Here is a 14,831-nt window from a genome sequence, read left to right as displayed (position 1 = left end):
ATGACTCGGCGATGTTTGAAGTCATGGTTCATGTGCGCTTACAATTTGAATAAGCCCTTGATCATTTGCAATAATCGTTTTCACATAAATAACCTCTTATTCGCGGATCTATCTGGTTTATTCTTCTAATAATCGTCTCAAATTGTTGTTTTGTATAAGCATTTGCCATTGTAAAAAATAAAATCTTCAAATCTTCAGTATTGCTATTGAAATTCTTCAACACATTACAACATAGGTGCCATATGCAAGCATAATGTTTAGATTTGGGTAGCAGTTCCTTTCCATATGCTCTCCTTTCGGTCTGACATAAAATAGATGTTTTGTCCAACTCCATATGCTTCCCTAAACTGTTCAAAGAACCAGGCCCATGAAGCGTCATTTTCAGAATCCACTATTGCATACGCCAACGTAAGTATATGATGAATTTTTGAAAAAAATATCACACAAATTGAAAACATACTTTATATCATATTTTATTATAATATATAAGTGTAAAAATATATGGGATAGAAAACTACCTCTCGGATCCATGGTGCGTGCAGTAAACATTGTACCACCATATGAACATTTTAAACCTGCCCCATCAACAACTACAATTGACCTACAATACTCCTAGCCTCTAATACATGCTTCTAATGCAATAAATGCGTATAAGAATTTATCACATTCCTTGTTTTCTTTTTTAAAACCGATCCAGCATATATTTGCTCCAATATGTATAGATAACTTGAAATTTTTATAATTATATAATGAGATATTTTAATATTATAAAACATCACATATATAACTGAATGAATACAAAAAAACACTTAATTGATGCAAAAAAGATACAAACTATAATACCTAATTAACTAAAGTTACATACAAAAAGCATATAAAAGTGATACATCAATGATATTAAACAGACAATTCCAATTCATTCAGAAAACAAATTGCATGCTAGTTTTTTTTTTCAATTTTACAATTCAAAACATTTTAGTTCATAATTTACATCGAAATGACCTGATAGTTTGACATATGATTCGGCCGGATCTCCGCGCACCAATTGTATCGCTTTTTCTTAAGCTCTCCACGCCTGTATGTATGTCAGTGAAATACCATGCAATTTCAACATATCCTTTGCTATATCTTTTGGAGTGTATACAATAGATGGATCAATATACTTATCCATTATTAAGACAGCTACTACGTCAGCTATCCCCTAACGCCTTACATACACTCTATCTCTAACAAAACATGTGTGTCAACATTGTACTTTCTGATTTTGAATAAATTTGATTTATTCAAACACGATGATCTCATCATCTAGGAGCAAGTATCAAAACGACACGTCAGGTAATAACTGTTTCACAGATAAAAAAAGATATATTTAAATTTTATATACCAAAATCAATCAAAAAAATACATTAAAACAATGATGTGTACTTACTTAGATGCATTACAACACAATACACGAAAATTGAATTTTTCGACAGCTCCAACATGCTTGATCACCTCCTTAAGTATTTTCCTATTTTTGTAAATCTGATTCTTAGCTACAAATAAGTTAGAATAGTCACTTATTACATCATTATCTTCTTCAGTATTCTTATCGACATCTCCGTCTAAATTCACTCGTATCAAACGGATGAAATTGTTGGAGTATAAATCAACGTTAGTTTGTATTATACTAACTTCAGAATGTCTCCTATCTGTAACAACTACAGCATCTTGATTACACATCTCTAAATCTTTCAAAGTGATGCACAATGGATATTTTGTAAATAAATCTAAATTAGCTTTCTTTTGATCTAAAAAAGTCATCACCCTAACATCATTGTGAATACTAACGTGTGGACACATATCACTAATCATATATTTTATCTCAATAGCGCTTATATAAACATTTATATTAAGTTGCGATGTTATCGCACTTACTAGACCACTATATATACTAGACGCGTCATATATGATCCCCTCTATATTGAAATCAACATATTTCTCTGTTTCATTACAATAAAATAACAATTAGTATACCATAATATAAATTAAGTGCAATAAAAATTTTCATATTTCATATCCACTTAATACAAATTTCACAATTTTATATACACTTCATACACAATTAATATAACTTTCATCATGAATTATTATACAGAAATTGCTATTCAAAACATACTTCATACGAAAAGGATACAAATTTCATACACAATTAATACACCTTTCATCATCATGTACCATATTGAAATTGCTCTTTAGTTTCCTTACGAAAAGGATCCAAACCTCATACACACTTCATATAGAAATTATTATTCAAAAAAATACTTCATACAAAAAAGAAATTTCACAATTCCATCATCAAAAACATACAAAACAATGGTCTTCAAAACAAAATTCATACAAACAAAAAAACTCACTCTTCATACGCATTTAATACAAATGTCATACAACAATGATCCACCACGTTATAAATCATTCTTTCTTGCGCGTTACTAAACACACTATAATATCAATTTCATTTGTTTTTTTACTAGTAAATTAAGTCATCATTATTTATTTATTTTATCTTTCCTGAAAACACGTATTAATCGAATTTTCAATTTTAATAAAACAATGTTGTTGCAAATATGGTACATATCAATAAGCGTTGTGAAACAAAAAACACCATAAACTGTATAAAGAAGAAAATTATCAAAACCAAACCAACAAACTATAATAAATACCACCCTGACGGATTTCACCTTCTACCATGTTATAATTAATATGGATATGTTGTTGTCCATCACAATAAATCACGTTTTTTCCACAATAAAATGTCTTCAATCACCAAAAAAAAATCGAAAATGCAATCTGCAAACAAGAGAGAGAAACACGATAGAGGGAAAAAAACATATTTTAATTTGATTTCAAATTATTTGAGCGTTTTAAAAAATCAAATTAGAATTTAATTTGATGTCAACTTAATTGAGCGTTTTAAAGAAACTGAATAATATGATTTTTTGAATTCCTTAATATATACTAATTAATTATAATCTATCATTAAATTATTATTTATAATCACAATGATCGTGCTATTTTCCATTTAAAAGCAGAAACATTATTTATTTATTTTTAAAAAACCAAATGTTTTCAATTATTTAAAATCAACCTTTAATTTATAATAATATGTTATAACTTGATATATTAAATGTTATATATTGAAAGTCAAATTCTAATGCTATAGCTTGAGAATATTACTATATAAAATGCTATATACCTAATTTTCACATTACTAATTATTTCTTAAGCGATCAACTTGGTCACATAAATTTCTAAAGAAAAACTATTTTATAAATTATGATCAGAAAAGGATCATTGTTACTCTTCTCCACCTTTTGATTTTAGAATATCCTCAACCTATTTTTTTTTTTTTGCTCAAGAATACCCCTAACTTGTTGAAAATGACTCAAAGATATTTTCCTTCCGCTTTTTTTTCTCTAAAAACACTCTTGACCATTGTTTTGAGTTCAAGAAAAAACCTCCTTTCACGATCAACCAAAGTTAATTGAAATACATTCTTTTACTAATTAGTTAATTCTTTTATTTGTTTGAAAGGATAATTTTTATTTATGAAATACTAAATATTAGCTCGTTCTAAAATATAATATGTAAGTCTAACTATATTTGACATAAAAAATAAATTCTTTATCTTATAAAACTTTATAATAACGGAGCGAAGAAAAAAGGAAATAATTTGACTAATTAATATATTCATAGACATAATGATTATATCACACTTAAATAAATATTAAATATATATTGATTATTTCATTACCTAATCAAGGGGGTAACCAACTTTCTAGAAATAATACTAAATAAAAAAGTGATTTAAACAACTCAACATTTTACTAACATAATGATCGGTAATGATACTTTGAGAAGATCTGTTGCATTCATATGTTGATCTCTTGTTACGTTTGCTTATGATAACGCTAATGATACATTCTTGTATTTATAATTTTTAATAAAAGAGAATTAAAAATTATAAATATAAGTGAATAAATTAGAATTCGAATTGTGTTGAGTTCTGACAATGTTATAAAAGATATAGAAATTATTAAGAGCAGAAAATATTTTTTTTTAAAGATAATGCTGTTCTTAAAATTAAATCTGAGGATCGAGAGAAAGTATGACAACCAATTTAGTAATACTTTTTATAAGATTATCTTCAACTTAGCAGTTAAAAAAAAACCAAATTCATTAACAAAATTACAAAATTTTATATGATAAAAGTTTAACTGATATGAAAATCTTAAATATTATAGATATAAATATATAACATGTTGATGATATTTTTTATACTAAAAAGTGAAAGGGGTTGTTTTTAACCAAAAACAAAGGTTGCGAGTAATTTAGACAAATGTTAAAGAGGAAGAATATTTTTGAGTTATTTTCAATAAGTTAGAAGTATTGTCGAGTCAAAAAATAAATTAGGGATATATATTTAAATCAAAAGGCGAAATAAGAATATTTATAAATTTTTTTTTTTCACTAGTGAGGAATATTTATAAGTCTTTTCAAACTTCCAAATAATGCATTATGGTAGCTTGTTATGTTAACCCAAGACAAGTGTCACTTTGAAGGTTGTTAAAAAAGTGAAATCATTGGAGCCAATAAACTATATATAGTAATTGATGGAACAAATCACGGCATTGATTGAGGCTATCCATGAAAACAAGAATAATTTTCAATTAAAGTTTGATTACATAAGGAGGCTTTATGATTTCAAATTGATGTGATGCCATGATTAAGATATTATTTACTATATTCTCCGTCTGATTTTATATGTCTATCTTTTTATTTTACACTTGCATTATTAAGAAATAATGTAACTTTACTCTTCTTCCCTTATTTAATTTTTTTAGAAATCAAGTTTTCAATCAATAAATATAAAATAATTTATTTTGATTAATTAATTTAACCAATGAACATGAATCATTTACTTAGATTTTCTAAGTTGGTAAAATGTATATTTTTAAAGTTATAACCCACAAAGGTAAAAAAAGAACAATATGATCATTTATGTATTAATTTTATAAAGTAACAAATATTATAAATCAACTATTTATAGAAAATGATAACATACAAAATGAGACGGAGGAAACGGAGGACATATTTAGGTAAAACAATAATAGATAAGTATGCACTTAGAATCCAATGGACATCTTGTTATGTATTTTCTCATGTTGGTATAGTGTTGACTCAAAATTTTCTTGATTAGGTACGTCGTTTCAAGATGTTATCTTTGTAAATGGAAGGAAATATTTTCTACGAACTTTTCATGTTCAGTTGATCAAAAAAAATTTAAAATATTTTCTTCAGAAAAATAAATTTCTTAAAATTAAAAAAATTACTCTCTAATGAAAATAAATTACACAAGTGGGCGTCCTATATTAGTAGTATCCTCCAATCCCCATCTTTCAACATACATCATCTCCACACCCACCCCCTAGCCCCAATCTTCACCACCCCACACTACTACCTCCGTGTCCATCTTCACTTCACGTAGTATTGTTTAGATTATATACAAATACTTATAGAATAATATTATTTATATATATATCGAACAGACGAACACAACACTATAACTTATTAGAATCTATTTATTCTCCTAGAAATTTTATATATATATATATATAATTTTCATGAAAAATATCTTCCATCGTGAGAACACTCCCTGAGTATAACTTTAATTAGTTTTTTATATTTGCCGCCAAGTGAAGATGCAAGAAGATCTTTTAATTAACTCTAGCAATTCCAATGGCAACCATTAAGATTTCTTTTAATTGATGTATTATATATGATAATATTAGTTGATTAATGTGAATGATTTGTGATGAATTCTTTTTTATGACATGATGCAATTTCGTCTTAATATTTGTATGTTTAATGGAACGTTAATATTCCTTAATTATGATAGTTTGGTTGTAGTGTTAAATATATTAAGATTTATAATAGAAAAAAGTTGCTCACGAAGTTGTTTTTTGGTAATTAAAAAATCAATTCTATAAAATAAATAAAAGTAGTGAGCATTAAAATTCACTATAGATGAAATTACAAATTAATAGGGATTGTTAAAATAATTAGCACCTTCCACCACTAATTTTATTGTAAATTCAAGTCATCAAGTAATAAAGAAAAATGAAGGGGTTCCTAAGGGGAAAATGGAAGTATCTGAGGAAGGAGTAAAAGAAAATTTCAAGATGACACACAAACAAACTAGTAGAATAAATTGTAGGTTTAAATGATACTTTCATGGAAAATTACATGGGATGACAAACATTCCTAAGTAATTATATAATAAGGGTATAGTTTAATTTATTTACTTTTTATAATTATAGTTTTTCTTTTTGCTATAATTAATGGGGTCCACCATCTATTCTAAACCAATCGTATAAAACCTTTCTTTTTTAATTTTGTATATAATTTTACACAAAACAATATTATCTCTCCTATTAATATTCCACCTTTTTCTCCTACAATTAATACTTCTATCCGATTTTGAATTTCAAATTGTCAAAAATTCAATTCCTCCCTCTTGAAATTGAATTCAATTTTAGCATGTACTCCTAAATTTTAGTCGTTTTCCTTTTTTTGTTTCTTCCTTATTCAACAATTGTATATGTATTGTATTTCTTATGTTTTTCCATCTTCATCTATGAGGATTACCAGAGGTATTCCATTGCATGTCAATTTTGTTGACAATTTAGCCTCGCTTTCAATGGGTTTAACTCAAAATTTTGGGGTTGATGTAGGGTCTATGGTAAAATCCAAACAATTTCAACATGAACAAACAATGGAAGAATTGAGATCAAAGAAAAAATATGACCCTACGGCAGTTCAAGAAGTTCTTAACAATGCCAAAGCTAGAGGCATTAAAATTGTACAAGGAGGAAGAAAGAGGAAAGCAGTAAACATTGATTCAGAGGATAATGCATCTGAAATTGACGGATCTGAAGAACATCATAATCATGAGGTAGTGGCTTAAAACACAACTTTAGATACAATTTTTTTGTTACTTAGGTGTCAATATACAAAAATTATTTGTTTTAGTAGATTGTGTATCCACGTAATTATATATAGTATATTGAATGTTTAATACACACAGGTTTTAGTTATTTATATATATCATCCATTATATATTTGTATATTCCTTTAGTTACTGTATGTGTCTGTAGATTTGATTATTTTATACATACTTTAAGTTATGTATAATGAATAATATACTAAGTTTTAATAGTGGTAGTAGTGGATTGTATATTAAAGGCTCCATATTATTTTTGTTTTTGTATACATATACAAAAAGTAATTGTATTTAGTTATACATATGGGAAAATTTCATATATGATTATAATTTGTATATTTTAGTAGTTATATACAAATTGTTGAAGTTAGTATATATTAAGTTTATATATTATTGTAGTATATACAAAGTCATTTAGACAGTTGTATATATTGCCATGTTTAACTATCATATTCATGTACACATATTAATATACAAAAAAGATAAGTTTGTATATGTATACAAAAGAAACGCAATTACACTGATCTTCTTTCTAATATACAAATACTACATCAAAAAAAGTATATAATTGTATCATATGAATTTTCTTCTTTAAAATTTTTTATATTTTTGAAATCAGTTTTCAAAAGCAAAACACTTACGTTATGGCTATATACAATTATCACCAATGATTNCTTGAAATTGAATTCAATTTTAGCATGTACTCCTAAATTTTAGTCGTTTTCCTTTTTTTGTTTCTTCCTTATTCAACAATTGTATATGTATTGTATTTCTTATGTTTTTCCATCTTCATCTATGAGGATTACCAGAGGTATTCCATTGCATGTCAATTTTGTTGACAATTTAGCCTCGTTTTCAATGGGTTTAACTCAAGATTTTGGGGTTGATGTAGGGTCTATGGTAAAATCCAAACAATTTCAACATGAACAAACAATGGAAGAATTGAGATCAAAGAAAAAATATGACCCTACGGCAGTTCAAGAAGTTCTTAACAATGCCAAAGCTAGAGGCATTAAAATTGTACAAGGAGGAAGAAAGAGGAAAGCAGTAAACATTGATTCAGAGGATAATGCATCTGAAATTGACGGATCTGAAGAACATCATAATCATGAGGTAGTGGCTTAAAACACAACTTTAGATACAATTTTTTTGTTACTTAGGTGTCAATATACAAAAATTATTTGTTTTAGTAGATTGTGTATCCACGTAATTATATATAGTATATTGAATGTTTAATACACACAGGTTTTAGTTATTTATATATATCATCCATTATATATTTGTATATTCCTTTAGTTACTGTATGTGTCTGTAGATTTGATTATTTTATACATACTTTAAGTTATGTATAATGAATAATATACTAAGTTTTAATAGTGGTAGTAGTGGATTGTATATTAAAGGCTCCATATTATTTTTGTTTTTGTATACATATACAAAAAGTAATTGTATTTAGTTATACATATGGGAAAATTTCATATATGATTATAATTTGTATATTTTAGTAGTTATATACAAATTGTTGAAGTTAGTATATATTAAGTTTATATATTATTGTAGTATATACAAAGTCATTTAGACAGTTGTATATATTGCCATGTTTAACTATCATATTCATGTACACATATTAATATACAAAAAAGATAAGTTTGTATATGTATACAAAAGAAACGCAATTACACTGATCTTCTTTCTAATATACAAATACTACATCAAAAAAAGTATATAATTGTATCATATGAATTTTCTTCTTTAAAATTTTTTATATTTTTGAAATCAGTTTTCAAAAGCAAAACACTTACGTTATGGCTATATACAATTATCACCAATGATTGTCTGTATTCGATTACACTGATCTTCTTTATAATATACAGATACTACATCAACAAAAAGTATATAATTGTATCCTACGAAATTTCTTCTTAAAAAATTTATATATTTTTGAAACCAGATTTCAAAAGAAAAACACTTACGATATAGCTATATACAATTACCACCACAATAATGAATGCACATACATCAAAATTTGTAAATCCAATAGAACATTGTATAAATATTGCAATAATAAACATGAATTTTCATCCAATGAACGATTACCTGTATTCAATTATAAAGAAAAACAAAAAAAATGGATGAACTGCTGTTTCATAAATAGCAGAAACAAGTTTATCTTGTGTTTCAATTGTTGTATACTTCTTATTTTTTTTTGAAAAAAAAATGAATTTGAACGTTTACCTTAAATTATGGACTTTTACCTTAAATTATGGCATTATCTAAATTTATTGTTAGCATATTTAACGTTTCAGTTACAAACCACTTTTTATAAAATAAAATTGTATAAATAAAAAACAAAAGAAACCTTATATACAAAATTAAAGATACCTAAAATAACTAAACTATACCCATAGAATGTAATTAGGTAAACTATACCCATATAATGTTATTTAATCAATTAAGTTTGCCATATATGAAATTTTCCCTACTTTCATTGGGTTTAGAAGTAACATTCTCTTGTCTTCTCCTTTCTCTATCATTGGTCAGGCTTATTCTCTAGTAACTCAAGATGAAAAACAGAGAGAAATCCATGCTATTCCTAACTATCCAACAGAGTCTGCTTCCTTTCTTGTTGGGAATTCAGGAAATAGGAGGCCTGATGAATATAAATCTCAGTGAGGGAATTTTTCTAAGAAAAACAATCTCATGTGTAACTATTGCAAAAAGACAGGTCACACCATTGAACAATGCTACAAACTCCATGGTTTCCCTGCTGATTTTAAGTTTACTAAGAATAAGCGATATCAAAAAGGTCATGTTACTAACAATGTTTTCAATTCATCTGAGGGGAATAATCATGGTGAGGATTATTTTTATAGATAAAGCTCCACTCAGTCAGGAAAATGTTGCCTAACTATTGCAGTTGTTACAAAAGATGAACCACCAGACTGGAAGTACTGAAGGTTCTGCCGACACCACCTGTGCAGGTATACCCAAGTTATGCAATTCAAATGTTTCTCTATTTAAAGTTGGCAATAATTCATGGATTTTAGATAGTGGAGCTTCTGAGCATATAACCTCTAACAAAATTCTCTTCTTTAATCTCAATCTTCTGCCTAAACCTATTATGGTTACTCTTCCTAATTCACATAGAGCCTGTGAAACTCTTACCTAATTTAATTATTCACAATGTCCTTTATATTCAATCTTTCAACTGTAATCTCTTGCCTATTCACAAACTGTGCAAACAGTTACCATAAATTCTTTTTGTTTACTCCTAACAAATATTTTATGTTGCAGGGCCCTTCACTGAAGAGCCCTCTGGAGGTTGGTAAGGAATAAGGAGGTCTATACATTTTCAAGTCTATTCAACAAGCAGTTTCTAAGAGTCTTTCTATTCTCAGTCATGGTGATCCAGAAGTTCTCCCCATAAAACCTAGTTCTAAGTCTACTAGTTTATGTTCTTCCAATTCTGTTGCAAATGTTTTTACTTCATGTTCTAGTTTTTTTATTCAAATGTAAAAGAAAAGCTATGGCACTATAGATAGACCATATGCCTTTGAGTAATATGAAGAATGTAGTTCCAACTTCTTTGTCATGTTCCAGATCTTCCTCTCCTTGTATTATTTGTTCCATGGCAAGACAATCTAAATTACCTTTTTCAAAGAGTGTTCTTTCTACTAAATCAGTTTTTTGAATTAATACATGTTGATACTTGGGGTCCTTATAACACTCCCACACATGATGGTTTCAAGTATTTTTTTAACCATTGTTGATGATTTTAGTAGATCTACATGGACTCATATTCTTAGTTCTTAATCCAATGCTTTCTCTATTCTTAAATCTTTTATTTCTATAGTTGAGAGACCATTTAACTCTCAAATCAAGATAATTAGAACAGACGATGCTTTTGAATTAGGGGTTGGAAAAATGCATTCTGATTTTTTTCTCTCCAAAGGGATAATCCATCAAATTACTTGTGTTTACACTCCACAACAAAATGGTAGAGTGGAGAGGAAACACAAGCATTTGCTTGAAACTTCAAGAGCCTTATTGTATCAATCCCATTTACCTATGATTTATTGGGGGGACTGTTTATTGACTGCCACCTATCTCATTTACAGATTTCCTTCTATACTACAACACAGAACACCTTTTGAAGTGCTTTTTTAAGTTAAACCTAATTACTCTCACCTAAAATGCTTGTTACACCCTCAAAATTAAGTAGGTCAAACTAGAGCTTCACATGTGTTCCATAAGTTAATAATGAGTTAAAATGATGTATTTTAGCATTATAAGTCAGTTGGTGAAGTTTGGAAGTCAAATGTCAAGAAACGATCAAGAAGTTCGGAAACTAGCCTTGTGTGTGCGCTAGTGTGTACTTGTATGTTGTATGAGTTTATGTGTGTTGTTTGGAGTCTAAAATCAGTGGGGATGACCCTATAACCTATAGGGACATGTTTAGGGTCAAAACGTCTGGGTCCGACTTCTCGGGGACTACCCTAAGGGTCCCCAAGGAGGACCCAAACTTTGGCCAAGCAAGCTGCCCAAGGCAGCAGGATTTGTGCCTTGGTGAAACACAGGCACGTCGCGCGTAGATCGCCCACTTCTCTGTCCAAAAATAATTTCCAAATCCTAGTGGTAGCAGTTCCGCGACGCGGACTTGTTCCCCGAAATTTAAGTGATATTTGACTTGTCTAAAGTGGTCCAATCAATGTAGGGTTGTTTTGGGTATTTTGGGGGGGTGTTATATACTGATATTAGGTCATTATACACCCATTCCCCCAACTAAAAACCCCAAACTCTCATTTAGAAATCAAAATTTCAAAACCCTCAAAAGTTCTTCTCTCCCAAAAGCTCTCCCAAACTCCATTGGAGCTAGAATACAAGTTGGAGCTAGTGTTGAAGGTTGTGGACGTTTTATTCACCAAATAAGAGTAAACTATTGTATTTTCATATACATACTAGAGTTAGTATTTGTTTATGGTGAAGCTTACACATTTTATCTTTTGTTATTGCTTTGTGTTGAGTTAGGGTGAGTACTCTGTCTGTTTGATTAGTTCATTTTCTTATGCTTTCATTTCCCTTGCATGTTCGTACATTTCATGTGTTGATGTCATTCGACTTGCATCTTATTATGATGCAGAGTGTTCATGGTTATCAGTAGACGTTTTGTTGATACCGTTTTGCACTCTATTTAGCTTTGGTGAGCCTCCTTACATTTCGAATGGTTTCATACTTATTTCTTGTTTTGTTAAGTTGTCGTGAGTTCTGTCCCGACATTTATTATAGTACTAGAGGCTTCATAGATAGGTAGTTGTTGAGGAGTCTATTACTATTTCCCCTTCTTGTTGAGATGTTATAAGATCTTGAGACAGTTGATTGTAACTTAATAAGTATTTCCAGATGTTCATTTGAGTTGAGTTTTGATTTAGACTTTAAACTTAAAATTTTGCAATTCAAGTTCCTATTTTGTTTGAGTAAGTCTTCCGCTAAGTAGTGAGTCAGGCTTAAGGTTCGCTTCGGGACCAATGATGATTCTAGAGTGCCGGTCATGTCCAAGGTGTAGGCTCGAGGCGTGACAATTTTTATCAAACAATTCAAAACATCTATCTCTACTCGGTCTCATTCAATCAAAATGTACTAACATAAGAAGTTGGAACTACACCGTTTCCATAATCAAGATAAATAATATTTAATCTTGTATTACAATCATACCAATGGCTTGTCCAATTTTCATCTTAAATTGTAATCAAATAACTTTATACTTATAAGAACCGATGATTTAATCCTATATGTAGAAGCTAAAACTCTATATACTTAATCATCTCCCATGTCAGTAAACAGAGACATAAATAAATATATGATCTATTAAATCTTTTATTAAAACTGAATAAAAAAAATTTCAATAAAAGAATCTATATCTAAACGCATAGTGAATAAGATAAATTTCTTGATTAATAATATATATCCAACCATAACATAATATATGAAGAATCACTAATAACAAGATAACTATAAGAAGGATTCACCAAAATTAGTTCTCTGTAATTATTAGTTTCTTCTCCTCAAATTTTCGTTTTAAAAAATCATCTTGAATAACAGAACCACTTAAGGTATTTTGACTTATCAACGAAAAAATTCCTCAAAATTATTTACTATAATGTTACCCCCAATTAATCATCATTATTAACAAACATATAAAATTAATATACAACAGTTAATTATAATTAGCATAAACATACGATATAAATATTTTACCTTTCTTTTTTTTTTCTTCATTTAAAATCAAGTAACACAATCTTACCAAGTCATCCCACACTTCTGTTTGGCCGTATGATATGGTATCGTGATATGAAATGATGATATGGTATCATAATATGAAATGAAATTGAGTTTTGTTTGGACATGCGATATGAAATTTTTATGTAATATATTTTCTCATAAACATAAGAATCTCATAAATTGTAAAACTATTAAAATAGCCCCAATTATTTATTTAATCTTACCAAATAAACAAAAAATTATAAAATCACATATTATATTATTACAAAGCTGTTTTTGACTTAAGGAACTGTTTTATCAAGCTTTAATTCAATAAAAAAATTGAACATAAATTATAGTAAACTAGTCTTTAATATAATCCTCCCACATAATAATGACAATTTTCTCACGTTGAACTTGCATTACTCGATCATGTGACCGAGAAGAAGAACCAACATTGTTTCTTTGAGTCATTTTTTTGTCAATATCATCCGTAACTATATTTTCATGATCATAGATCATAAATATTTCATTACTCATTTTCTCAAATAATTATGTAACACTGCACAAACTATGACAATTTTCACTTGTGTGTCAATATCATAATGTTCGTGCCTACAGTATTTTGAATCAAATTTTCCAAGCTCCAAAAGTCTGTGGGTTGTTTTAAAAAATATAAACTTGTGGATTAATTTGTGTTTAAAAAATCACAAATCATGATATGCAATTTCCATATAATTTCATATCATGATTTTTGAGAATATGGAATCACATCTCATGTTATGAAATCATGAGATGGAATCAGCGTAAAATCATATATTCAAACGTTGATTTCATCTCACGATACCATATCACCGATATGGTATAACATGACCAAACACCTACTAAATAGTTCAGTATAATATGAATAATTTTTCTACATATCATAAGAAATTGATTCAGTTTTCTTGTAAATAAGGCACTCTAATGTATCTTGCAAGCACAAAATAGTTTCTCCAAAAAATTATTGGATGCGCAAGATGATAGAATATGTGCCTTCACTTAACAAGTAATGGACCAGGTCCCTTACTACACTCCAGAAAATTACCAGAAAGTTAAATGCAGTAAAATCAACACAATGATTTTACGTGGAAACCTCCTTGCTTAAGGGAGTAAAACCACGACCTGTTCCACAGGATTTTCAATCGTTTTCACTAATCTTCAAAAGCAAAAGTAAAACAAGATTACAACAAACGTAAGAAAGAGTTATCAATCTTACAGTTAAGCAACAGTCCCTATTGCTTAACAAGCCTAAGTAGAAAACTATCTACCCACTAAGCTATCCCACCTGGACAACCTAGACTTTCAACACTACACACTGATTCCTTTATAGATTCAGGAATAGTTTGCAGTTTAAGAACAAGAGAATGTATTCCTAACAACTATACGAAAAGCTCCAAAGATTGTTGTTGTTCTTGGAATAATTCTGCCTTTGTTTTCTAGCAGCCTTTGCAAATGTTCTTGAAGAGGTTTCTCTCAAGTTGCAAAAACT

The sequence above is a fragment of the Solanum pennellii genome, chromosome 2 (assembly GCF_001406875.1).
Source record: "Solanum pennellii chromosome 2, SPENNV200".
Classification (NCBI taxonomy): domain Eukaryota; kingdom Viridiplantae; phylum Streptophyta; class Magnoliopsida; order Solanales; family Solanaceae; genus Solanum; species Solanum pennellii.
This window is presented reverse-complemented; position numbering follows the sequence as displayed.